Source organism: Chiloscyllium plagiosum, chromosome 10 (assembly GCF_004010195.1).
Source record: "Chiloscyllium plagiosum isolate BGI_BamShark_2017 chromosome 10, ASM401019v2, whole genome shotgun sequence".
Taxonomy (NCBI): Eukaryota; Metazoa; Chordata; class Chondrichthyes; order Orectolobiformes; family Hemiscylliidae; genus Chiloscyllium; species Chiloscyllium plagiosum.
This window is the reverse complement of record NC_057719.1, coordinates 75,731,587-75,758,221: the sequence shown is the minus strand read 5'-3', so window position 1 is coordinate 75,758,221 and position 26,635 is coordinate 75,731,587. Positions and strand designations below refer to the sequence as shown.

At 42.6% G+C, this 26,635-nt stretch overlaps 1 protein-coding gene across 6 annotated transcripts in view; it reads right to left on the bottom strand.

The window, feature by feature from the left end:
* slc8a3 (solute carrier family 8 member 3) overlaps positions 1-26,635 on the bottom strand; it is a 503,015-nt gene that overhangs the window by 219,647 nt on the left and 256,733 nt on the right. Inside the window, exon 1 of one of the 6 annotated variants that reach the window (XM_043698126.1) lies at positions 6,009-6,084. The exons of the other annotated variants lie outside the window; for them this stretch is intronic. The gene's annotated coding sequence lies outside the window, so the exon portion shown is untranslated. Of the gene's footprint in view, positions 1-6,008; positions 6,085-26,635 lie in introns of those variants that run through there. 6 annotated transcript variants of the gene reach the window in all.

Sequence of the window (26,635 nt, the reverse complement as noted above, 5' to 3'; positions counted from 1 at the left end):
CCTGAAAATCTGAACTAGCCTTCACCCTGGAGAAGTAGGTAAATAAGAATACAACAATTGTTTGCTTCCAGCTTTCAGTATACCATGCTCCAGGCATTTCTACAAAGATTACTCAAAGACTATGGGACTATGGAGGGCTCTCCTCCTGTCTCTGTGGTTTCAAGATTCAAAATCCTTGCTTTGACCCTGTATCCGTGGCAACCATCTCCACGCAGATTCATTTAGACAGCACAATCTCCGCATTTTTAAAATGAAATGTGTAACTGTCAAAAAAAACAATTTCTGGTGCATACTATTTGCATTTTTAACACATTCTAATGTGGTCATTCAAAGCGCACAATCCCCCTGGGGAAATCCAGCACAGGTTCATTTGAAACCTACTTTTTAAACATTGACTAATACCTTTTAGCTCCACGCATTGCACCTCATTCTGCTAAATCTTGGACACCTGTACTGTGCATCAGATACTCTTGTAATATTAATCCTGTAAGTAGACAATGAGAAGAGATGCATTGGTTTTATCAAAATATTTAAAACTATGTTAAAGGGACAACACTGGGATATAGGTTGGAAGTTAATTCTCACTATTTTTTACCTTTGGCAAGTTGTGAAGCAGGCCCTTAGACTAATGCTCTTGGTATTCAGTCAACAGCAAGGAGTCAACTCACAATTCAGGATGCTATCAAGTAAATCCCAATGAGTTTGTCAATGTTTGCTGGAGGAAGCTCCTGCATTCACGGTCATCCATATTTAAGCTTGTGGCATCTCGAAGGGTAGTTCCTTCATGAAGGCACATCTCTGACCTTGCTTCCACACATTTTCTCTCCCATGCCCCTATGGTAGGCCACAATGTAAATCTGGCTATGCTACTGCGCCTGATTGGCCAGCAACTCTCTAGGCAGAGTTTTGCCGTACTGGGGTCTTACGCTGGGTGAGCAAACACTGCCCAGGCAAGTGTCTCAATACCTTGGAGTAATGCCAGAAAAACATAGCACTGTTATACACTGGAAGGTAATAGTATTTAAAAGGGAATCAAGTCCACACTTTTAGTAAGAACTTTATTTCAACCACACTCCGTAAAGTTCACTGCCACACAGAGGATTCCTGGCACCACACACTTATGGAACCAATTCAAATCCAATTACCCCCTAATTAGTTTTTCCATTACCTGTTCCCTCATCCCATTTGATTTCAGACATTTATTCAGACAATGGCAGATTATAACAACTTTTTTAAAAAAAATCAACATGCAAAATAAGAATAAACAAACAAAATAATGACAAGATTTTTTTAAATGTGCAAAATTCCCCAATTCGCCTGATTTTTAGAGCCAGGTTGACAGAAAACTTGGATTAGGTCACTGTACTTAAAAAAAAAGTTTTTATTTAATACAAGTAATTAGACTCCAGTTACAGCTAAACAATTATGAACAACTTACATATAATTCTAGAAATTAAAATTCTAATGCCCCATAAACTTCCCCTTACAAAAAGCAAAAAAAAAAGTTGTTGCGAATGGATAGAAAAAATGGGAAAACAGTTCAATGGTTCTTGTACACAAGGATTATTGAACTGATTCCTATGGTTCTTGTGCTGGTGAGAACGTTGTTCCTCAGTCATCCTTCTCCACATGCTTCCATTGGTTTGCAAGAGGCACAGCATGGCTAGTTCATTTATCAAATGTCTCTGGCTAATTAATTACAAGTCAAAGCTTGCAGTAACTGCTGAATGAAAGATAAATTGATTTCCTTCAGGTTTAGAGTCTCTTTAAGGCAGAGAACAAAGAGAGTGCTTAGCTGCTGGTGGTTCAGCAGCTTCTCTGTCTCTTATTCAAAGCTTCAAGCTGTTCAGTTACCCGAGAACCAATCACAGAGCTGTTGGCAGGCAAAAGATCCTTGTCATTGCTAAGTGATCTCTAGTCCATAGACCAGTCAGCTTCTTGTTGCCAAAGCTTCATTTGTACACAACCCCATGGCTCATGTTCATCTACACTTCAATTACTGGTTCACCAGCAATTGTATAAACAAGGCTTGTAATGAGCATCATGTCACTTTTTACTACTCTGCTGATTTTCTAAACTTCCCGAGCTAAAGGGTAACATTTATCTCTCTTTCTTCACCTGATCCAAAGTATTTGTTTTACTAATGGACTAATTCCATCTCATACTATAAATGTTACCCCATCAGCTTCCTGCCTGTCCTTGTCCAAGTGTCACATACCCTTTAACCTTTCATTCCCAGCTTTGATCCATTTGTAACCATGTATATGTAATGGCTATAAGCTCATACAAACCAACACCGCGCCCCCTGCCCAATTAACTTCTATGTGTCATTAATTCATTTACTTTGTTTCAAATATTGCATGCATTCAACAGACATTAATTTTGCCTTCTTACCTTTTATTCCCTTTTTGTTCCAATTTGCAAAGAGTTTTTTTTGAGGCTTATATGCTGTGTCCCATCCTGTCCCCTTTCAGCATCCCTCAGGCCATGTAAACATTTCCTAACTTTCAGAATATCTCCACTGAATTTGGTGCCTCTTTGGGAGGATCAAGGAACAATTCCTTCCTGAGCTGATCTCCCTGTAGAAATGTAGCTTTAATGTCAGTTTGATCTCCACTCCCAAGCAGTTGTTACTAACAAAGTCCAAAACAAATCCTCCAAATTTCTTTTCCTGCTGTCAATGAATGTACCTTTTTATCTTAATTACCCAGTTTTTCTTCAAAACTTTATGCCACTAGTTTTTGCCTTTGTCTTATAGGTCCCTTCAGGAGACACCTTTTCCTTGCATATCCACCTAAGTGATGGGGCTGGTTGATGGGGCCGATCTAGCACCTCTGCATGCACCCCAAATTCTCTCCTGCTTTGTATTTCTTGTTGTTTGACATCTTTTATTAACTTATCTCCTTGTTTGTTCATGAATGCTAATGCCTCATGGACATATCATAGAATCCCTACAGTGTGGAAATAGGCCCTGTGGCCCAACTAGTCCACACCAACCCTCTGAAGAGTAACCCACCCAGACCCATTCCCCTACCCTATTACTCTATATTTACCCTGACTAATGCACTTAACCTATACGTCCCTGTACACTATGGGCAATTTACCATGGCCAATTCAGCTAACCTGCACATCTTTGGACTCCGGGAAGAAACCCACGCAGACATGGGGAGAATGTGCAAATTTCACACAGTCACCTGAGACTGGAATCGAACTCAGGTACCTGGCACTGTGAGGCAGCAGTGCTAACCACTGAGCCACGTGCTGCCCTATGTGTATCTGTTCATGGTGATATTCCTCATTTGTAATGTATTCCTTGTCCCTGTTAAATATGCCCTCTACCGTGTCTTCTATCTCTTTCTGGACTACTACTGTTGCATTTCTTTCAATGGCTTGTGATCTCTCTCTAGGGACATGTTCACTCCACAGTTTGAGTTTACATTGTGTTTTCTTGCCTTCCATCTTTGTACTTCATACTCTGAATCAATGCACCTAATCTCCTGTCCCTCACCTTAACATTGCTCCAGCTTATATCTTTCCCAGTCGCCTTCCCTGCTTTACATATAATAGTCACATCTCTCCATTTGGCAAGTGGTCGCCCCCTTCTGGTAAGTAATTGACGCTAGCACCACTTTTGGCAGTTGGCCTTTGAAACTGATGGCCTCAATCTGACCGTCAGAATTAATCTGACCATCATCACACAAACTGTCACTTATGGCCAATTGAACCTCATGTTTGTGCAACACTTGATGATGAGGTGCCTGGCTCCTCATTATGTTCTACTTCTTCAGAATCTGCAAAGCTGGAATCCATACTGAATAAGCTTGAAGAGGGTTCCTGAACAGTTTGATTCTGATGCTGCACATTTATTACTTTTTCCATATTTACCAAGAACACTCCTTGGGCATTTCTATTCTTTAAACCCCTCTCCCTTATAATACGCGAATGTCATATCTTGCTGCATTCTTTCTGAGGTGTTGGCTTTAAGGAAAGCCTTTCTGCCTACATGCAGAGCTTTCAAATGCTCCAACAAATTTCCTGATGAACACTTCTAAGCCCTACGAGAAAAACCAACTGATATGGATCATATCCTCCGACCATCTGCAACAAGTTCTTGGAATGTGCAGTCCACACGCGTACTGACAATAATTTACAGTCTTGCTAACCTGTCAATGTTTCTTTTCTTTTATGACTGCTTGGTTCCTTGGGTTCATGTTTTGAGTTTTGAATCACTGGAATTGAAACATTGACTATGCTTTCTCTCCACAGATACCTACTGAGCTTCTCCAGCAGTTTCTGTCTTGTTTCAGATCTTCAGCATCTATGGTTCCTTGTTTTATTCCATGAGCATACTCCCAGATGCAGACAAAATGCAGTATTTGATGACCCACTGCAACACAAGCAGAAGCCATCAAGCACTTTGCTGTTGAACTGCTAACTCACATTGAAGTCCTGCTAATTAGCTTCCTGCCACCCAATCTTAGTCTATTCCTTTCATACTTGATTCATGCAAAGGTACTTCTTGGGGTTGCCTGAAGACCAGTAGTCTGTCATCCCAATGGATTGCTCAGGTCCCTCACCATTGGAATGGCAGCAACAGCACAGCACTGCTACCATCTGTCAGCATGCTGGTGTTTGTCCTCCCCTGACTGTCACTCCACCAACCCCGCTGCTCATGCCAGTCAGCCTAGACTGCTGTCACTCACACTGTGGTGGAGCAGTCTGACTCCAGTTCTTCCAAACCAATAGCTGCTCAAGGCCATCCAGCAAAGCCTCTGGAAATCAGCAACCGTTAACTTGCCTTGCTGCAGCCACTGGGGTAACATTGTGGACGAGCACTAGGACAGACACTAACAGAACACACAAGGGGAACCAGTTCAGAGTTGATGACCAGACTACTCTGGCTCCTAAGAATCACAGTGGCCCACAAACCTACCACCACACTGAAACAGCTCCTGATGAATTCACAGGACCCCGTACCCACAGCCAGCAGAATGGATGTCATGTACAAAATACCCTGCAAGGACTGCAGCAAACACAACATTGGATAAACGGGTAGGAAACTAGCCACCAGGATACATGAGCACCAATTAGCCACCAAAAGCCATGACCAACTATCACTGGTATCCATACGCACAGACAAAGAGGGATACCTATTCGACTCGGATAGCACATCCCTCCTGGAACAGGCTAAACAAAGACACATGCAGGAATTCCTAGAGGCCTGGCAGTCAAACCTGAACTCCATCAATAAACACATTGATTTGGAGCCCATTTACCAACCTCTCTGAAACAGAGCTGGAAATGATATCACCCACCACAACAATGCGAAACAGATATATAGCAAGCTGGACAGAACATCAACGCTTCACTGGAGGCTCACTGATGATGCTACCTAGCATGGTGACGAAACGTCTGAAAACAAACCCACCAGCTCATTGAGCAAACTTACAACTTCAACCAGTTGAGTTTAGCATGGACTGCTGGATGGGGATTGTTAGACAAGGTTGGCTGGAACCAGATTTTGCAGTGGCTGATATTTCAGCATTGTGGCCAAGAGGATACCATGATGGCCAGTAACAGACAGAAGATCATGTGTGCAACTGCAGTTTTTGGGAAATTGGATGCCACCTTTGTACTGTGGTTGAGTGCGTTGATCGTTGGCAGGCAAACCTGAAAGGGGAATGTGTTGATTGCGTCTTCCCATCTTGCTCTTTTTCCTTGGTTGCTCATCATAGCCTGATAACGAGGCTTGTGCCCTATTGGATGGTGAGGCTGTACCACATACAGTAGACCATGGCACATGCTCTGGAGAGTACTACAGGCTGCTCCAGACTGGTCGAAACAGCAGAAGCATATTCTTAGACACCTCAATATCCTGCTTAATTCCATTTCTTTGGCAGTATGGCTTTCATTATACTGGGTGGTCAATGCGTCACCCCTGTGGCTACACAATTGCAAATGGTATAGTGGACTGCATCCTGGCCATTGCTAGGATACTGGGCATTCACCTGCATGAAGCAGTGGGTGTGGTTGCCCACCCCCTGCTAGATACTGAGGGAGCAGAGGCCCTTCCAATTCCGGGAGATGTCAGTATTCCTTCCAAGGTGTGTTCTATAACTGACTGTGTGGTCAGTAGGGAAGCTGATACTCCACTTGCTGCAGCTGCTTTTTCCTGCAAAGAGAACATGAAATGCATTCATTTTTCATTCCAAACAGCGACCCAGTCATCTACACATACACCAGCAGATGGCAAACTGGTCAGAGCAGGTTAAAGGTGAGGGATAGTGCAGTGAGTAACTCATCTCCTGACTCCCCAAAGCCTGTCCACCATCTACAAGGCCGAAGTCAGGAATGTGATGGAATACTCCCCACTTGCTTTAATGGGGGGTGCAGCTCCAACAACACTTAAGAAGCTTGACACCATCCAGGACAAAGCAGCCCACACAATTGGCACTACACTCACAAGCATCTGCTCCCTCCACCACCGACACTCAGCAGCAGCAGCAGCAGCAGGTGCAGTGTGTACTATGTACATAATGCACTGCAATAATTCAGCAAAGATCCTCAGACAGCACCATGCAAACCCACGACCATTTCCAGCTAGAAGGCCAAGGGCAGCAGATACATGGGAACAACACCGCCTTTAAGTTCTCCTCCAAGCCACTCACCATCCTGACTTGAAAATATTGATCCTTCACTGTTGCTGGGTTAAAATCCTGGAATTCCCTCCCTAATGGCATTGTGGGTCAACCCACAGCAGGTGGACTGCAGCGGTTCAACAAGGCAGCTCAGCACCACTTCTCAAGGGCAACTAGGAACTGGCAATAAGTACTGGCCAGCCAGCGATGCCCACAAAATGAATTGAGAAAAAGTGACAAAGTACCTAGCAGCTTAGAAAGCATCTAAAGTTGATGGCCCACGCTCACCATCACTTCCATTGACAAGGCAGAGATGGAATGTACAGCACTCATGCTTGGGACCAAGGTACGGGACCTTTGTTCTGAGAACTGCTGAAATCGTAACCAAAACTATCACAGCAGTAATGTCAAATTTGCACTCAAAACGCACCGCAAATGATCAAGCACTTCCACCAACTCAGCAGCAATCAATCAGCAATGAATCCAAGAGCAGGTGATGATCCTTTTATGTGGCACTTGCTGCTGCGTGCTATGGCTAGCTGGCTGAGGTCAAGAGGATCTACCAGCTGAAGTAGTAATGACACCACTGTGTTAAACCAGCGTTACGCACTGACTGATGCCACAATCTGTCACCTCTGCCTTCTGCTGCTGCCCATACTAGCATTGCTACCACAATGATAGCCACCGTGGAAACGTGCACACAGGGTTGGGTGTTGTGTTCAACCCACAATGGCAGGCGCAGTCTCAAAACCGCAGGCAGTACATGACCAAATTTTGTAACCTGGAGCTTTCCAACTTGAAAAGGAGGGAGCTGCTAAGTAATCCCACAGGGTATATTATTGTTAGGGCCGCAGAAAAGTAGGTCTGATTATCACTTTAAGTTGAACTGAAGGAGCAGACATAGGAGGCACAGGTCAGTCAGCATGATGACAAGAATGCTCTTAAGAACTGGATGCTACAACATGCAGGTATTAGGATCTCCCTGGATGGATGAATTAATGAGACAAATGTTTTAGTTACAGAAGGGAAAATAGCTTGTTGTTTGGGAGTAAGCATATTCATTTGGCACTTCCAGAGCTACGATGTATGTTTAATCGCAGCCAGTTCTTTCAAGTATATGATGTGTACAGAAGTCTGGTTACAGAAACATTGGAAGGCACAACATTTATCAAGTTAATCCATCTTCAAATTCATTCCTGAAACATACTTCTGAGAAAATGTCATAATTCTCCAATAAATATGATCTGTATAAAGCAATGGATTAGGGAATACAGGCAAAGGGGCAGAGAATTATATAGAATTGTGAAGATGGTACAGAAATATTAGTGATCGCAAACTCCTGAGCCACAGAATTACAGAATTGAATTATAATTTCAAAACCGATTCAGGTATCCAGGGATTTACAGAAAGTCATGCTTGTGCAGATTGCACAGTAGCTTCTGTTAGCTAATCGCAGAGCTAAGATCTAATTAATAGCTAACACAGACAGAATATAATTGGCATTTGTCATTGACCAACCTTAAGGGTTTTGTACTCTATTAATTTTGGATCAGTAATTTTGCTAGGCATTCAAAGAACATTTACATAGCATTAAGTGCTCCATGGGCTGTGTCAGTACAAGCACAATATGCTCTAAAGCGAAAAGGATTTGAGCATGTCTCTCATTGCACCACTGCAAACTGACTGATCAACATTTTGTGACATATAAAATTACAAGAAAGTCATTGATGTACAAGACAATTAGCATGAATCTTTGAAGCCACCACTTTTGTCCTGATGTGGGGACAGTGCGAGGGAAACAGTTGTTTGATAGGTTGTTGCAAGGTGCCTATGTGAGGATGCCAAGAGCTTTGCACCCATTCACATCTTCTGAAACTATAGTCTGGTGAAAAAATGTTTTTGATGCTAGCAACAGTATGAGGGAGCCAGAGTTAGCAGCATAAACCCCAGAAACTAGCACACAGCTCTCGATCTTCCCCAAATATTATGAAAACGGAAGAAATGTGCATAGACTAGGAAAATGGTGGAAGATGTTTTTTCCTTTAAAATTAATAGGTCTGTATGCATCCCAAGGGTGGGAAAGCACAACGTTACAAGCACTGAATTGTAAAGCTGCTACCATTTCATCCTGCTGAGGAACTGCTTCCACCTCGGCCTGCTGGGAAATTGGTTGCACCCTCAGCCTGCTGGGAAACAGATTGTACCGCGGCCTGCTGGGAAAACGGTTCCACTTTATCCTACTGGCGAAACTGGTTCCACCTTGGCCTGCTGAGTAAATAGTTCCACCTCATCCTACTAGAAACTGGTTCTACCTCATCCTACTAGGAAAACTGGTTCCATCTCATCCGACTGAGTAAATTGGTTCCACCTTGGAGTGCTAGGAAACAGATTCCACCTTAGCCTGCTGGGAAACTGGTTCCACCTCATCCTGCTGGGAAAACAAGGTAGTTTCATATGGCAAAATCTGGGTGGCAATAGAAAAGTGACCATTATCTTATCTGATAAAATAATCATATGACTATTTTTGCTAAATCTATCTCGAAGCTGATTATAAACTGCACCAATGTGCATAGTCAAAGAGTAAGAATAACTCTTCTAGATAGATTTACAATTCAAGTCATTATTTGACAGTGTATTTTACATTTGCACCGTGGGATCTGCTTTAATAAATGAGCCTGAGCACATACTTTAATCCAAAACTTGAAATGTTTAATATGTATGACACAGCATGCCACTGGGAAAACTATCAATCCTTTTACAGTCCAGATATCCAGCAGAAAATGCACAGTTTGCGGACTACACCCTCCATAATTCTGAATAAACCACAACATCATGCTGGCTGACCATGGAGCTCAGGCTAAATATTATTAATCATGTTTATTGCAACTGTAAAGTTAAACAGAAGCAAAAGCTAAATGAGCAGATTAGACAGCATACATTAAGCAAGTTAATTTTCATAAAATGAAGACACTAAATAGTCTTTTGAGATCAACGTACTCAATGGTAATCAAGCTCCTCTGTCCTCCCCTTGAATCTCTGCAATTGCATTTGAACAGTATGTAATGGTCTATACTTACAGCTCCCCATAGCCTCATCTTGCCACATTGACACCTGTGATAAGGAAGTAAGTAGATTACATGAAGTGAATTAACTGGGGCTCCCCCTGCCTATCCCCAGGTTCAGACATATTCTAGATACAAATCAGGTTAATCACAACCAGGAGTGAAAATCAGTTGACAGCCTGCCATGTTAATGAGCATCTCTTCCCTGTGAAATCAGGGCAAGTTGATATTATACAATATACATCTGCCTTATTATACTACAACAGTGGAGTGGATTTTGCTGCTCGCTTGTCTGGATGTAAAAGTCTCTGTGAAAGGAGTTGGGAATACTATTAGTCTGTTTACTGAAACTTCTCAAAATTCCAAACTCAGTGCCAATTAATTTAAGGATTCAAAATCAGAAACAGCAGAAGCGTGATCAATGTGAAAATAAATATTAATAACGTTATGGTCAAGAAGCCAAAAAAAGAGTTGCATTTACATAGCACCCTTCAGAACCTCAGGATTTCTTTAAATGTCCTATGGTCAATGATGTACCTTTGCAGCGCAGTTATTATTGCAATATAGAAAACATGGCAACCAGTTTGCAGGAAACAAATTAAGCAAAATAAAAAGTGGAGATTATTTATCACTTCAAATTAAGATACACGATTGAGTGCTGCAAATCAAGCTTTGGCCCAGGTATTCTGATCAGGACTGGGAACCCTATTAGTTTTATTTGAAAATCTATACAGTGTTGCCACTACACATTGTGATGAAGGCAGTGGAGAACAGACTGACAATCAAGTGGGTTGCTTTGTCCTGGGTGACGTCAAGCTTCTTGAGTGTTGTTGGAGCTGTACTATCCAGGCAAGTGGGAGTATTTCATCACACACCTGACCTGTGCTTTGTACGTGGTGAATGGTGGACTCACCATAGCATTCCTAAGCTCTGACCTGCTTTTGTAGCCACAGTATTGATCTGTCCAGTACAGAGCAGTTTCTTGACAATGGTTAAACCCACAGGATGCTGGAAGCAGGGAAGCGGAATTCTGGTAATGCCACTGAATGTCAAGGGCCAGTGATCAGATTCACCCTTGTTGGAAATGGTCATTGACTGGCACTTGTGTGGCACAAATGTTACTTGCCACTTGTCAGCTTATATGTTGTCCAGATTAAACTGGTTGCTGCATGTGGGCACAGGCTGCTATAATATCTGAGGAGTCACAAATTGTGCTGAATGTTTTACAGTCATCAGTGAACAACCCCATTCTGACATTGTGACAGAAGCAAAAGTTATGGATGAAGCATCTGAAGATGGTTAGGCCAAGAACACTACCTTGAGGAACTCCCGTAGAGATGTCCTGGGGTTGAGATAATAGCCAGAACCATTTTCCTTTGTGAGAGGAATGAGTGGAGAGATTTTCCTGCTAACTCCTCGGGGTCCTCACTCCACACTCGGGTCACATATGGCTTGAGGTGTTAATTAGCAAAAGGTCTCCTTGACCATGTTTTACCTGAAGCCTTGAAACTTCATGGGGTCGGAAGTCAATGTTGGGGACTCCCGAAACACCTAGTTCCACTAGCGCTGCAGAGCCTGTCCTGCTAGTGGGACAGGATATTGCCAGTGATGGTGATGTTGACCAACAAAGAACAAAGGAAGTTACAGCACAGGAACAGGCCCTTCGGCCCTCTAAGCCTGCAGCAATCCAGATCCTCTACCTACACCTGTCACCTATTTCCTAAAGATCTGTATCCCTCTGCTCCCTGCCCTTTCATGTATCTGTCTAGAGACTTCTTAAATGATGTTATCGTGCCCGCCTCTACCACCTCCATTGGCAATGCATTCCAGGCACCCACCACCCTCTGCGTAAAGTACTTTCCATGCATTCTCCCTTAAACTTTTCCCCACTCACCTTGAACTCGTGATCCCTCGTAATTGAGTCCCCACTCTGAGAAAAAGCTTCTTGCTATCCACTCTATCTATATCATTCATGATTTTGCAAACCTCAATCAGGTCCCCCCTCAACCTCCGTCTTGCTAATGAAAATAATCCTAATCTATTCAACCTCTCTTCATTGTAGCGCGCTCCGTACCAGGCAACATCCTGGTGAACCTCCTGATTAGTTTAGATTAGATTCCCTACAGTGTGGAAACAGGCCCTTTGTCTCAACCAGTCCACGCCCACCCTCCGAAAAATAACTCACCCAGAACTACTTCCCTCCGACTAATGCACCTAACACTACAGGCAATTCAGCATGGCCAATTCACCTAACCTGCACATCTTTGGACTGTGGGAGGAAACCGGAGCACCCAGAGAAAGCCCACGCAAACACGGGGAGAATGTGCAAACTCCACACAGACAGTCACCCGAGTCGGGAATTGAACGTGGGACCCTGGTGCCGTGAGGTGGCAGTGCTAACCACTCAGCCACCATGCACTCTCTTCAAAGCATCCACATCCTTTTGGTAATGTGGCAACCAGAACTGTACGCAGTATTCAAAATGTTGCCGAACCAAAGTCTTATCCAACTGTAACATGGCCTGCCAACTCTTGTACTCAATACCCCGATGAAGGAAAGCTTGCCATATGCATTCTTGACTACTCTATCGACCTGTGTTGCCATTTTCAGGGAACAGTGGACCTGAACACCCAGATCTCTCTGTACATCAATTTTCCCCAGGGCTTTTCCATTTACCGTATAGTTCACTCTTGAATTGGATTGTCGAAAATGCATCACCTCGCATTTGCCTGGTTTGAACTCCATCTGCCATTTCTCCGCCTAACGTTTCAATCTATCTATATTCTGCTGCATTCTCTGACAGTCCCTGTCACGGTCTGCTACTCCACCAATCTTACGGTATCTGAGAATTTTCAGAGTATGACTATGCCAGACTGTTGTTTGACTGGTCTATGTGAAAGCATTGCACAGCCAAGTCGGAACTATTATTGCATAGTCGTTTGGAAGTCCACCTGAAAACCAGATAATTTGTTTTAAAAAAAAGATTAGAGCATTAAAGCAATGGTCTATTATCTTAACAAATCCATGGAATTGCTTATCCTAGCAGTCACTATCAGGGGAAATCATCCACTTTGTACTTTTAAAACTGCAATTTACACCCATCACCTTCCAAATAAAGCAATTCAGATATCACACTTGGTTACAGATGCAATTTTTTAAAAAGTCACTGAACTGGAACCAAATATTAATGGGCATCTTCTGAACTGCAAAGAAGTCTAATTGACCTCACATTATGTTTACATATTAGCAGTTAGACTTGTCATCCACAACTAACATTAACATCTTAGTAATAGAATGCATGTAACTCAGTTTAATTCTTTCCAAAATAACATGTCTACATTGTCATGAGCAATATCACTTGGACATTCATTAGATTATAAAATGATGTGTCAAAAAAAATAATATATGGGTCATAAGAGATTAGCAAAATTGTTTCTAGTGCTGAAACCAGTTTTATTATCCATGAACAATGTTCACTTTAACTTTTGTTTACTGTGAGAATCTGACATGTTGCACTGCACAGTCCCTTTAATATTGATGTGCAGGCACACATCTTAAAGGGAAAGATACCTGGGCACAATAATCCCAGATGATACTGAAAATACTCAGCAGGTCAGGCAATATCTGTGAACAAAAAAAAGTAGAGTTAATGTTTCAGGTTGATGACCCTTCATCATTGCTCAGGAAAGCTAGAAATGTAATCGGTTTTGAGCCTGATTGAAAGAGAAGAGGAACAAAACAGAAACCTGCAGCCTTCCGGACTTAATATCGGGTTCAACAATTGTAGGGCTTAAGCACCGTTCCCCATGCGCGCACACACACACACTGCGCACACACACACACACACTGTTAGTCCCCATTAGCAGCTCTTCATTTTCCCAGACTGGTCTTCATCCAGTCTTATGTATATCCAACTGTTATTATCTCCCTTAGTGGGCTGCACTGAACATTTACTCCTCCCTCTCCCTCCACACTACCTTCAGTATAGAGACCATTCCTTTCCTAGCTACCATCAGTTCTGAGGAAGGGTCACTGGACCCAAAACGTTAACTCTGCTTTCTTTCCACAGATACTGCCAGACCTGCTGAGTTTTTCCAACAATTTTTGCTTTTGTTTCAGATTTCCAGCATCCGCAGCTCTTCTGTCTTTTTGAGGAGGAATAGGTTAGGTCTGTGATAGCGTGGAAGATATGGAAGATTAAATCACAAAAGGTAACATGTTAAAAAGCATGGCTGAATGTGAAGTAAACAGAGAAGAGAAGTGTTTCGAAGAATGGCTGGATGGCAACTTTGTGAATCTAAAATGAAGGAATAAAAACATAAAGATGAAATAAACTGAAGCAATGAAAGGAAACTAGATGGAGGCAGAGGGCATGATCTTAAATTTTTGAACTTGACAGTGATTCCAGAAGGTTGTAGAATGTGAAGTCAACTAACGAGCTATTCGTTAAACTTGTACTGAGCTTCATGGGAACTCTGCAGCAGGACCTGCATGAGTGGAAAGGTCACAGTGTGAAAGCACGAGGAAATTGAAATATCAACTGGCAAGAAGATCAGGCTAGTGCTCATGAACAGAAAGGACGTGTCCTGCAAAACAGTGAGCTAGCCAGCATGTGTCTCTCCCTGGGTCAAGGTGACCACATTGTGAGAAGTGAATATGTTATACTTGAAAGGAAGAAGTACAAGTAAATTACTGTTTCACAGAGTCATGGAGTCATACAGCATGGAAACAGACCCTTTGGTCCAAACAGTCCATGCTGAACATAATCCCAAACTATACTAGTCCCACCTGCCTGCTCCTCCAAACTTTTCCTCTCCATGTACTCACGCAAGTAAGATGAGGAACTCCTTCAGCTAGAGGGTAGGGACTGAAACCTGTTGCCACAGAGGGCTGTGGCGGCCAAGTCATTGTGTGTATTGAAGATACAGAGAAGTTCTTAGATTAGTAAGGAGCTCAAGGGTTACAGTGAGAAGCCATGATCAAGTCGAGCAGACTCGATGGGCTGAATAGCCTCATTCTGCTGCCGGGATTTATGATCTTGATGATCTTAAGTGTCTTTTAAACATGGTAATTATGTCCACATCCACCTCTTCCTCAGGAAGTCTGTTCCACCCTCTGTGTAAAAAAACTTGCCCCGAAGTCTTTTTAAAATCTCTTCTTCTCATCCAAAAATTATGTCCCCTAGTCTTGAAATGCTCCATCCTAAGGAAAAGCTAACTACCATTAATGCTTTCGATACCCCTCATGATTTTATAAATTGGAAGGAATTATGGAAGGGGTCTGGTGTGAGAAGGAAGAGACAATAGGGCAAGTGTCACATCTCCTGTACTTGCATGGAAGGCTGAGGTAGTAGAGGGTGATCTGGCAAATACTGTTGGAAATCACAGCCTCTTTAAAACAGAATTTTTCTGGTATTTTCTGTGCAGTGTGAGACCTTATCAAGCTGCTGCTAAAGTGCTATCTCCTTCCACCAAGTACATTAAAAACCTTCTAACAAACAAGGGCAAAAGGAAAGTGCATGAGGCTTGTGCATTTTTTAAAATTTCTAATTGTTGACTGAAATAAGAAAAGAACTGTTTTTAAAACCAAGGATTGTTGAAGGATTACTGCAATTTTTAAAAGCAAATAGACTGACACTCATTGTAAGCACCGTTTACGCAGACCATAGTTGAAGTCTAGTTTGCAGATGAACTGGAGCTAAGGGTGTGTACAAATAGAGATTCAGCCAGCAACAAATAGCTGATTGGTCTGTAGTCTGGTGAGCAGTTATCAATGCCAAAGGCCTTCTGCCTGCCAATAACCACGTGATTGGCTTTCAGGTAGCTGAACAATTTGAGCCTGTGAAAAAGGAAATGAGAAGCCAATAAGCCTCCACCAGCTCAGGCGCTCTCTCTGCTGTCTGCAGTAAAAGCTACTTTAAGCTTGAAGAAAACATTTATCTTTCCTTCAGCAGTCACTGTAAGCTGTGGCTTTCAATGAATAAGTCAGAGAGCTTTTATAAGTCGGAAGCAGCCATCTTGTGCCTCCTGCAAGCCAGTGAAAGTATCTGGAGAAGGAAGACTGAAAAGCAACATTCTGATTGGCACAAGAACCATCTCAGCAGATCCTGTGAATAGATTGTTTCTCTTTGTCCATAACACTAATGTGTTTTTTCTTCCTGTCAGTGAGTGTTCAAGTATATAAAGGGAGAATTTATAAGGTTACAAGCATCTTAACTAGTAGAATTATGTGCAAACATTTCACAATTCTTTGCCAGTTGTTCGAGTCTATGTACCTGTAATAAACCAAAATTATGTACTGGTCCATGCTTTCTGTCAACCTGGAACTAAGAGATATGCATTTTGGGGATTTCCAGTGCACTTTCAGATGACAATAAGGACCACCATTGCTACTATCTCCATGGGCTGAAGGTAGGGGATTATATGACACCATTGTGTACTCTATGTTCTTTATTATCAATGCTGTGCTCAGGCAAATTAAATTCTTGTTCCTGAAAAGACTGAAAACTAACTTTCAAATGAAGATGCTCATGGGGATAATTGTTATTCTGAGTAGTTGTCCTGTGACCATTGGTAAGAATGATTAAAAAATATGATGCAATGTAAAGTAGTAGCCCCTAGGAATAGAATATGATTAACAAGTGTTCAGAGTCAGGGGCTGTCCTTTTCAGGTGCAAAGACCAGACAGTGCTTCCTTCACATGGAAGTGGGTCAGGAGGGGGAGGAAGAAGACTCAGAGGGCCCTACAGCAGCCTCCACATTTCCAATTTCTTACAGGTCGCATGCTTCTAAGTCTAATTAATTAATGTATCAAATCTAAACTGCTATTTCCTAACTAACTTTGTACATAATCTGAAAATTTCTTACAAATGGTTGACTGCCTTCACACTAACTGCATTACTGAACCCTCAGAATCTAAAAAAAAAGGAGGCTGGCAGGGTGGGAAGTGAGGACAAGGGGAACCTTTGGGAAGGAGGTGTGTGAAATGGATTGAAGATATTGGAGGACCATGTCAACCACACCGGGGAGAATCCTCCATTGAGATACAAGGAAGACAGATTGGAAGTCTGCATCATCAGATCAGATGCGACTGAAGACCAAGGATGTTGAAGAATAGAAGAACACTTCTTACCATGTTGGAAACACATACATTTATGGATCATGAGAACTGCATAGAGATGCTTGGACACTACTGGATTGCAAAGGATTTATCATGCAATTTCTTGGAACTGTAAAGTCAAAATGTTGAAAGGAGACCACAATCCATTTACCATTTACAAAAATAAACAAGTGACTTTGGAAAGAAGTATCCAGCAAGGATTTCAGAGAGAAAGAAGGATGTAGTTTGAATGCTTTAATTGTTAAACAAGCAGATCTGGAAAACCCTAATGGGTCAGCTGTCGCCGTGCAAGTCTTTGGAAATGAGATGCTGGGTATTTTTTCCCAGTGCATATTGAAACATGGTGGGCCGTTGCTGGAGACATTTGCAAGGATGCAGTACTTTCTCTCTCTCTCTCAGTCAGTAAAAGTCAGGACTTGGTGCTGAAAACAGCACTTTCTGGGATTTCTTTGAGCAAAATAATTTGGATAGACCTGTTAAAGTTTCAGATATTAGGACTCCTAATTGTTTTGCAGCTGAATCCAAAATCTGACTTTCCATTGTTCTGTAACTGTTAGTAATCAGATCTCTTCAAATAGAATTCAAAAGAACCATGAAAATTCAACCCAGTTTTGTCCCTTGATCTACAAGGATGTTGTTGCTTTGTTTTCCCTTTTTTGTCTTTTTTTTCCACACATACTAGCTCTGCAGAGATGTGTCTGTGTATGAATGTGCGTATTTGAGATTAAGGGTGACTCAGATTAGCACTGTTGTCTCACAGCACCAGGGACCTGGGTTCAATTCCATCCTTGGACAACCATCTGTGCGGAGTTTGTACGTTCTCCCCGTGTCTGCATGGGTTTCCTCTGGGTGCTCTGGTTTCCTCCCACATTCCAAAGATGTGCAGGTCAGGCGGATTGGTAATGGGAAATTGTCTGTAGTGTCCAGGGATGTGTAAATTTTGTGGATTAGCCATGGGCAATGTAGGGGGACAGGGTGTGGGGTGGGTCTGGATAGGATGTTCTTTGAGGGTCAGTGTGGACTCAATTGGCTGAATGGCCTGCTTCCACACTGGAGGGATCCTATGAAGGACGATATTGTTTAATTTACATGGCAGTTTTGTTGATAACCAGTCCACCACTTGTTTGAAGAAAAGTGTGTAGTTTTCATGAGTGAAAGTCTCTTTTGTTCTAGTTAATAAGAGAAACAAATCGACTCTTTTTAGTGATAAAGTAAGACAATTACATTGGTGGAGTAGTGGGGCTTGATTTTCAGTCCACTCCTTACTGTCAGAATTGTAATCACAGGAAATGGGGAATGAGAAATGTTAGACATTCCATTTCAATCTTTCCTTGGTTCTGATGGAAGAGCATTGACCTGAAATGCAAACTTTCTTTCTCTTCACAAATGGTGCCTGACCTACTGAGTATTTCCAGCATTTTCTGCTTTTAATTCCGATTTCCAGAGCTTGCCATATATTGCTTCCGTGTTACTCATGCTCAGTCCCGGTATGGCACATTTCCAACTGATGCACAGCCATGTCCCAGCAGGAATACAGTTTGTTCGAAGCAAAATAAACTTGCAATCCTCCAGAAGTCAAGGGGAGGTGATGGCCCAGTGATATTAGACAATTGTTGGGGTTGCCCATGGGTGAAGGGAATTGTTAGCTGAGGAAGCAGTTTTCAGTCAGAATCATGGCCTTCATGCTCATCGCAAGCAGATAAGATAATGAAATGCTCCATAGAAATCTTAGTGGGAAAGAGAAAACTTGTTATTTAGTTAAGTGTAGAAGGGAAAGACTGATCCCACCATAATCAAAGTCTTTTTTAAGTAAGTGCAATTACAAATTGAAAACATGTGGGTAAACTGAAATTATAGGTGCAACTAACAAACAAACAAGCATTAAGGAATTTAGTTGAATTCCTTTCGACAAATGCCTGTAGATTGTAGAGAGAAGCCCCGTACTGTCAGCAAGGAGAACTGAAGGATGAAAGATATAAATACCAAATGATGTATAATGAAGGGTATAAACAGATAACCTCATGAGAGGACACTGGAAGATAGATAGCATTGCAAAGGGGCAATTGCAGAACATTAGTTTGTCATCATGACCTTGGGAAAATAAACAATTGCAGCTTCACAAATTACCAAACAGCACCCACCCAGTATGATGTAGCTGAATCAGGGAGGGGCATAATAGTCAGAGGGAAGGTGGCAAATGCTAATGTCAATATTGCATGTAACCATTGTAACACAGGATATATAAATACCTGGTACTTCATTGGGAGGAGGAGAGTGACTTGAAGTCCATCTCCAGTGACCTGTTTCAAGCTGCGTGCTAAGGGGCTTCAAACAACGATTGATTTGTGCTGCTGAACACAGGACTAAGATACCTCTTTGAACTCCTTCACCAACAACCATTAATCCAGAGACCCAGGCAATGGATACTCTGGGGACTCAGGTTTGAATCCTGCCACGGCAGATGGTGGAATTTGAATTCAATAAAAATCTTGAATTAAGAGCCTAATAAGGACTACAAAACCATCCATCAATTGTCAGAAAAAATCCATCTTGTTCCCTTAGGGAATGAAAACAGCTGTCGTTGCCTGGTCAGGCCTACATGTGACTCCAGGTCCCCAGCAATATGGCTCACTCTTAACAGAGCAATTAGGGACAGGTAATGAATACTGGCTTTTGGCCAGGGATGCCCAGATTCCAGGAATGGGGATGGCAGTGCGGGCCCGGGGACCGGGTAGGTCGAGAAAATATTTGAAGGCTGCAGCAGCGATACCAGGAAGTGGTTTCCCCCATCCCCCCTGACCCCTTCAAAGCCCGCAGTCTCCTGGCAGATGAGGAGCAGGTCCCAAGGGTTAATCCCCTGGTAAAACTCACAGGCCGAGCTGAGGCTCCAGGTCTGTGGCTAGGCCCGAGTGCCTGACAGCAGCTGGTTTGGACCCTGTGGCACTGCCAGTGGCTACATCAGTGAGGTCAGCCCAATGTAAACTTATGGCAACGATGGCGTTGATAGAGCCAAGATGGCGCCGGACAGTGGCACCTCTTTGTTCCAGCAAAGTGCAGCAGTGTCATTGGCTTAGCAACACGGACCCGAGGATTGGGTTGGAGGAGCTGAGCTAGAAGCGGGAGCTATTCTGAAGACCACCTAACTTTATTGAGGTAAGATTATAAGAGAAACCTCAATGTTTTATTTTCTGTATTTTGGTTTATTTTCTGTGATTTAAGATGGCGCTGGAGAGTGACGACACTTAACCACCACTTTTCACTCGATTTATTTTCTTTCTTTTTTCCGAGGGGATTCTAATCTTTTTTACTCTAGCACGCACCTTGTGTACGTGTAGGTGCAAGACGCAGTGAAAACACCAAGTGTGAATAGCTTTATTACAACTCCACTACCAGGAAAATCACCCATGTGGCCAAGCACATTTCACTCTATTTGCAATAACTCAATGAATCCAGGTCACATTGGCAGTCAAATGGGAGGCCCATCCTCCCATTCATTACAGAAATCAGGGACGAAACAAATTTAATGGTCACATTGGTTCCCCATACCACGGCTGGAGACAGCCTCGGCCCAGGAGACAATCAGCAGTCCCAGCAGTGCTACCAGGTGCAGCCACCAAAGCTGCGACTGCAGGAGGCCAGGAGCAGCATCGAAGGCCTGTAGAAAACCCGAAAAGGGGAGGGAGGTAGGTCACTGGGGAGAGTGAGGAAAGACCCTGGTGAGGGAAAGGTAGCAGTAGGGAGGGGGTGGAATCCAGTGATCAGTGTGGAGGGCTTCACAAACTCACAACAGTTGCCAAGATCATAACTGGCAGCCCAGCTACATGCCACAGCATCCACTGGAAGGCAATATAGACAATGTAGGCAACAGAAGGGACGGAATGGTAAAATTGGCAGTATATGTTTGCTGGTAATCACAAAGAACATACTGCAACTTGGAGACAAATGGAGATATGATGGAATAATCTAGTCATGTGTACTAACTTGCAATGTGAATGATAGAAACAACAAAGTTGAGATTGGGGTGAATGAAGTGTAAGGTTTTGATGGAAATCATTATTTGCGGGAATAGTCAACTGGAGGCTTGTATTTGTAAAACTGGTACAACGCCTTTATACTGGTGATACCATTTGAGCTATACGCCATCTCTGGATATGCAGCATCTTTGGATACCCTTCCCATGCCTGCATGAATAAACTTGTAAACAAAGAATCTCGAATCTCATCCATGATGGGTTGAACTCACTCTTTCAGCCCATCCCAAACCCCATATCCCCGGGAGAACTCCAGAGAGCGTGGAATTCCTTCATGGCCCACTGAAGGAGCTTGATTAGCCGAGGGATGGGGAGGCTCACCGTAACCTTCTGCATCCCAGACTTCCATCAGGGAGAGTTCTGAAAGTAATGGATTCTCTGTCCCATACCCTGATGCCTGAGTAATAGCCACAGTGTCCTGGAACAAACCAAGAGGTGAATTATTCCTATCACATACTCAATGTGGTTTAAGAGCTGATAAGAAATACAACTGGAGGAGAAAGCTGTTCACATAAGCCAACTGGGGCAAAGCAGCCACAACAACTTAAATGAGTCAATTCACAGAGACAGAGTAGGATGTTTCTTCAGGCCTTGATTTGCTTTTATAGGATATTCAGCAGCATCTGCCATTATTAAAGATACTTTGCATGTTTGCATTTCTATACATTTATGCGGGACATTGCTCATAATAGCAATTCAAGTGAAACAGGGCGTCAGGGTCCTGAGTAACAAGGCAAGAAACTTTTATCTCCTTAATCTACAGAGCAAAGGTTTGAGAAATAACCAATGCAAGGCTTGAGAGAGACGTGGAGTTTAAAAGTTTACAGTTGGTGAATTCAATGTCAAATCAGGTACAGAAAGAGAGACAAAGAGAGGAAAAGGAAGATTGGTTGAGAGAACAAAGGGAGAAAACATAAACTTAATAGAATCCCTGTGAAAGCAGGCCATTCAGCCCACACTGACCCTCTGAAGAGTATCCCACCCCATCCCTATAAGCCTGCATTTACCATGACTAATTGACCATCCCTGGACACTATGGGCAATTAAGTACGGCCAATCCACCTAATCTTTGGATGATGGGAGGAAACCTGAGCACCCGAGGAAACCCAGGCAGACACGAGGAGAACACGTACACTGCACACAGACAGTCGCCCGAAGGTGGAATCGAACCCGAATCCTTAGCACAGTAAGGCAGCAGATTTGGTGTGATGTGTGCCAAACATCACCTGATAACCGTCAGTAGTTATCATTGCTGAGTTAAAGCAGTGCGATCAGGTAACTGAAGTGGGTCTTTGCTTGCCAAGAACACATGATCCTTATTAGTTCATGAGCTATCCACTCAGAGACTGGATGTCGAGAGAGTGGGCTTTGGGCATAAGGAAAGAAAATGAGGGAGGATTCCAGGATCTGAAGTATCTGCTGAAGCTTCTCCTTGCACCAAGATTAATCTGATTATTTACGGAGTTTGTGCACTCACACAGGTATACAGAAATATGTCATTTATTACAATGAAACACAACACAAAGCCATTGATTAGAAGGCTTTATCATCCCTGCACTGTTGGAAAATGATAAATACATGTAATGTGGATAAAGGGCAGCATAAAAGATCTGTGTTGTGGTTCTGTTCGCTGAGCTGGGAATTTGTGTTGCAGACATTTCGTCCCCTGTCTAGGTGACATCCTCAGTGCTTGGGAGCCTCCTGTGAAGCGTTTCACCGTGGGCGGCACGGTGGCACATGTGGGCGGCACGGTGGCACAGTGGTTAGCACTGCTGCCTCGCAGCGCCAGAGACCCGGGTTCAATTCCCGCCTCAGGCGACTGACTGTGTGGAGTTTGCACATTCTCCCCGTGTCTGCGTGGGTTTCCTCCGGGTGCTCCGGTTTCCTCCCACAGTCACAAAGATGTGCAAGTTGTGGACTTGTTGGGCCGAAGGGCCTGTTTCCACACTGTAATGTAATCTAAAAAAAAAACAGCGACAAATTTGTACATAAACAGGGACTATGATCTCAACCATGGAAAGCTTAAATCTCAAATCTATATTGCTTCTAGTCTTTCCAAATAATTGCAAGAAACCTTAATACTTCAAATTAGGCCTGCCTCCTGGAAACAGAAGCAACAATGACTTTATAAAATATATATGAAATAAAAATTCTGGAGCGTACGCAGAAAACAGCTCATTTGTTTGAAAGAGATTATCAACGCAGGATGAGCTTGGCAGAAAGATCTTTCAGTCCCTTTCACAACTCTGTTTCTCCAATACAATGGAAATTGTGATCAAAGGCATGGACAATGCCTGACGATGTCTGGCAGATATTACAGCTGAAAAGGGGAAGTCTGACTAACATTTTTATAATTCTTCATAACTATTTTATTATTACATCTTTGCCGCACGTGTGTGTGTGTCTGTGTGTTTGTCTGTGTGTGTGTATGTGTCTGTGTGTGTGTGTGTGGCTGTGTGTGTGTGTGGCTGTGTGCATATAAGTGTGTTCAAAGATAATAAGTATGAAAGATTTCTACAACTGCACAGCATTAGCCTAAATTCTCACTGGACTTGGGGCTGACGAGGCCTACAATTACAGTTCCGTGTTTTCAACTTCAACCTGACAAGCCCCATAAATGGCTGGAATGTGGAAAGGAAAGGCACTTGGTGTCATTTGATACTCAGCTTTATTTGGTACAGGATGATCCAGACTCCACTGTATGTATGCTGAAAGATAGCTTTTGTCTGACTTTGCTGCACTCTAAGGGATTTCCACAGCCACAAAAAAAAGTTATGAACAATTTTACAGTGGCAATTCAATCATTGGCTAAAAGCTTGTGAAATATATTCAGTATTTCAGATGCAATTGAAGTGACACTTCTGAATTTAGGCTAATGCTGAGCAGTTGTAGAAATCTTCTATATTTACAACTTCCCAAGTGACGTGTGCATCTCGACTGCACTGCATCCCAGGCCTGAGCCAACATTTCCGATGGAATTCAGCCTCACATCGCTATTTATCATGCTCCTGAGAAGCATTTATTTTATTAAGTACATTATATTTATAAGTTATGTTGCTGTTATGAAAGGGATAAAGAGACCTAAATGATTAACGCAGCATAACCTGTGTCATGGGTGATGGTTGGCCCTATTGGTTTGATGGATCAGATAAACACCAAAAACACAATGTTCAATCCCCTTTTCAGCTGAGGCAAATTTGTGCCTGGTCTCCACACGCTATCCATACTAAAAGCTTACGGATCTTTGCTGTGCTTCAGTGAGTAATTCATTGGACCAGAGGTGAAAGTGTTTGTCATAATTTCATCTGAACGTACTCTCAGCACATACCCCAGAAGGTGATTTTCCTTTAGCTTGTGGTGTAGGTTAAAAAATCTTCCATAATTAACAACGCGACAAACTGTTTCTAAAGCTCTGTCAGGAACATGAGCAGAACAATAAAAAAAGATGTGGTATTGGCCTAGAGTAAATGTTCATACTTAGACTCTCTTAATAAAGTTGGACAAAGTAAAACACCATTCCTCAGGAGATGACTTCCTCAGTAATAAGCAAGAATAAGGACAGGAGTATCCATTAAAGCACCACTTTATCTCATTTCTATATTCCCCTGCTGAACTAAAGCATATTTCTGAGTAAGCTTCAGTATAAAATTAGGCCACAAGGGAACTAAGTGATGCTGCAGGTTACAGCACTCTCGTTTTACATGTGATATTTCAAAGAGGTAGACTGACGGTATGAAAAGTCTCATCTTGATAATTACTTTAATGGATTTTATCCTCCCTGTACCTTTCTTTTAATACTCGTGTTAGTACACTTACATGAATTCTAACTGCAATGAAAATGGCACAGACTGGAATTTACGCAAATATATTAACAAGTTCACTTCGAATGATATGCAGAGGGAATTCAATATCTAAAGATTCACAAGTCTTTAAATAAGTTTGTGTCAATCTTAACTCAGATCCTATGGGATTTAAGTTCACAATATGAAACTGCCACTCACTTGAGTCTTTAAATTTGCACCAATAAAGTGAAAGATACAAAATGCCACTACGTGTAGAATAGGCTGTTCACAGGTTATCAGTGAAGTATATTCGAGCGGATATTCTACATGCAACAAAAGTCTTCTATAGACAGAGAGTCATAGGGATTAACAGAATGAAAACAGCCCCTTCGCTCCAACTGGACTATGCCACACCATTTTCACAATTAATCTAGTCCCATTTGCCTGCATTTAGTCCATGTCCCTCTATACCTATCCCATCCATGTATCTGTCCAAATGCTTCTTTAAAGACAGAATTGTACTCATTTCCACCACTACCTCTGGTATCCCGTTCCAGACAACTGACACCCTCTAGTGTGAAACAATCGCCCCTCTGGATCCTTTTGTAACTCTCCCCTCTCACCTTAAACCTATGCCCTCTAGTTTTAGACATCCCCACTAAGGGGGTAAGCTGTTGGCCATCTATCTCATCCAAGCCTCTCATGATTTTATTGACTTCTCCTAGGCTCCAGGGAAAAAAGTTCCAGCCTCTTCTCATAACTCAAATCTTCCAGTCCAGGTAGCATCCTAGTAAAACATTTCTGCACTCTTTCTAGTTTAACTATATCCTTTATATAACAGGGCGACCAGAACTGCTCGCAGTACTCCAAATCTGGCCTTGCAGCTGCAACAAGATGTCCCAACTCCTACACTCAATGCTCTGACCAATGAAAGTAAGCATGCCAAAAACCTTCTTCACCACCCTGTCTACCTGTGACACCACTTGCAAGGAGCTATGAACCTGTAGCCTTGGATCTCTTTGTTCTATAATACTCCCTGGTCCCATAATTTTGATTGGGCACATTCCTCTGTGTCAAACCAGGGCAGTTGCCTATCAGCTGACACATCTCAATAGCCAAAACATTTTCAGGATGCTCCAATCAAACCTGCAAATCTCTCAAAAATATTGTGTGTGTAAAAGTCAAATCTTAATTTTTAGTTTATAAAACTTGTCACAAACTTTGATTTTTACAAGGGTAATAATAGCAATCATGCTGTTTTTCTAATTCCCAGGAAAATTCAGAAACACAGTGTAAAACTCAGGTGTCATAAATAACAAGAAAATGGGAAAAAAAGGCTCAAATGGTCTACTCTTTCGAGCTGCCCAATACTTGACTAAAAAATGTGTTTCCTTTCCACTGTCATCGTTGCCCATAATTCAGCACTACTGTACCTTCAACATCTCCCAAAGTGCCTCACAGAGCATAGAAAGACAGAGGTTGACAGCGAACCTCAGAAGGATAAGTGATTGCCTACAAGCATTGATCAAAAGGTGGTCTTGAAGAAGAGCCTTAAAGGAAAAGAAAGAGAGAGAGAGGTGGGGAGATTAAATGAGAGAGTTTCAGGATTTTGATCTTAGGCAGCTGAAGGTGCGGTGGCCACTGCAGTGGTGAGAGAAATTAATTTGGTCTAATGTGCTCATTGAGATTAAATCTTCAAAAATCTTCCAAATAGGCATTAAGAATTTCCATGCCGGAGATATGTTGCTGGAAAAGCGCAGCAGGTCAGGCAGCATCCAGGGAACAGGAGAGTCGACGTTTCGGGCATAAGCCCTTCTTCAGGAATGAGGAAAGTTTGTCCAGCAGGCTAAGATAAAAGGTAGGGAGGAGGGACTTGGGGGAGGGGCGTCGGAAATGTGATAGGTGGAAAGAGGTCAAGGTGAGGGTGATAGGTCAGACGGGAGTGGGGGCGGAGAGGTCGGGAAGAAGATTGCAGGTTAGGAAGGCGGTGCTGAGTTCGATGGA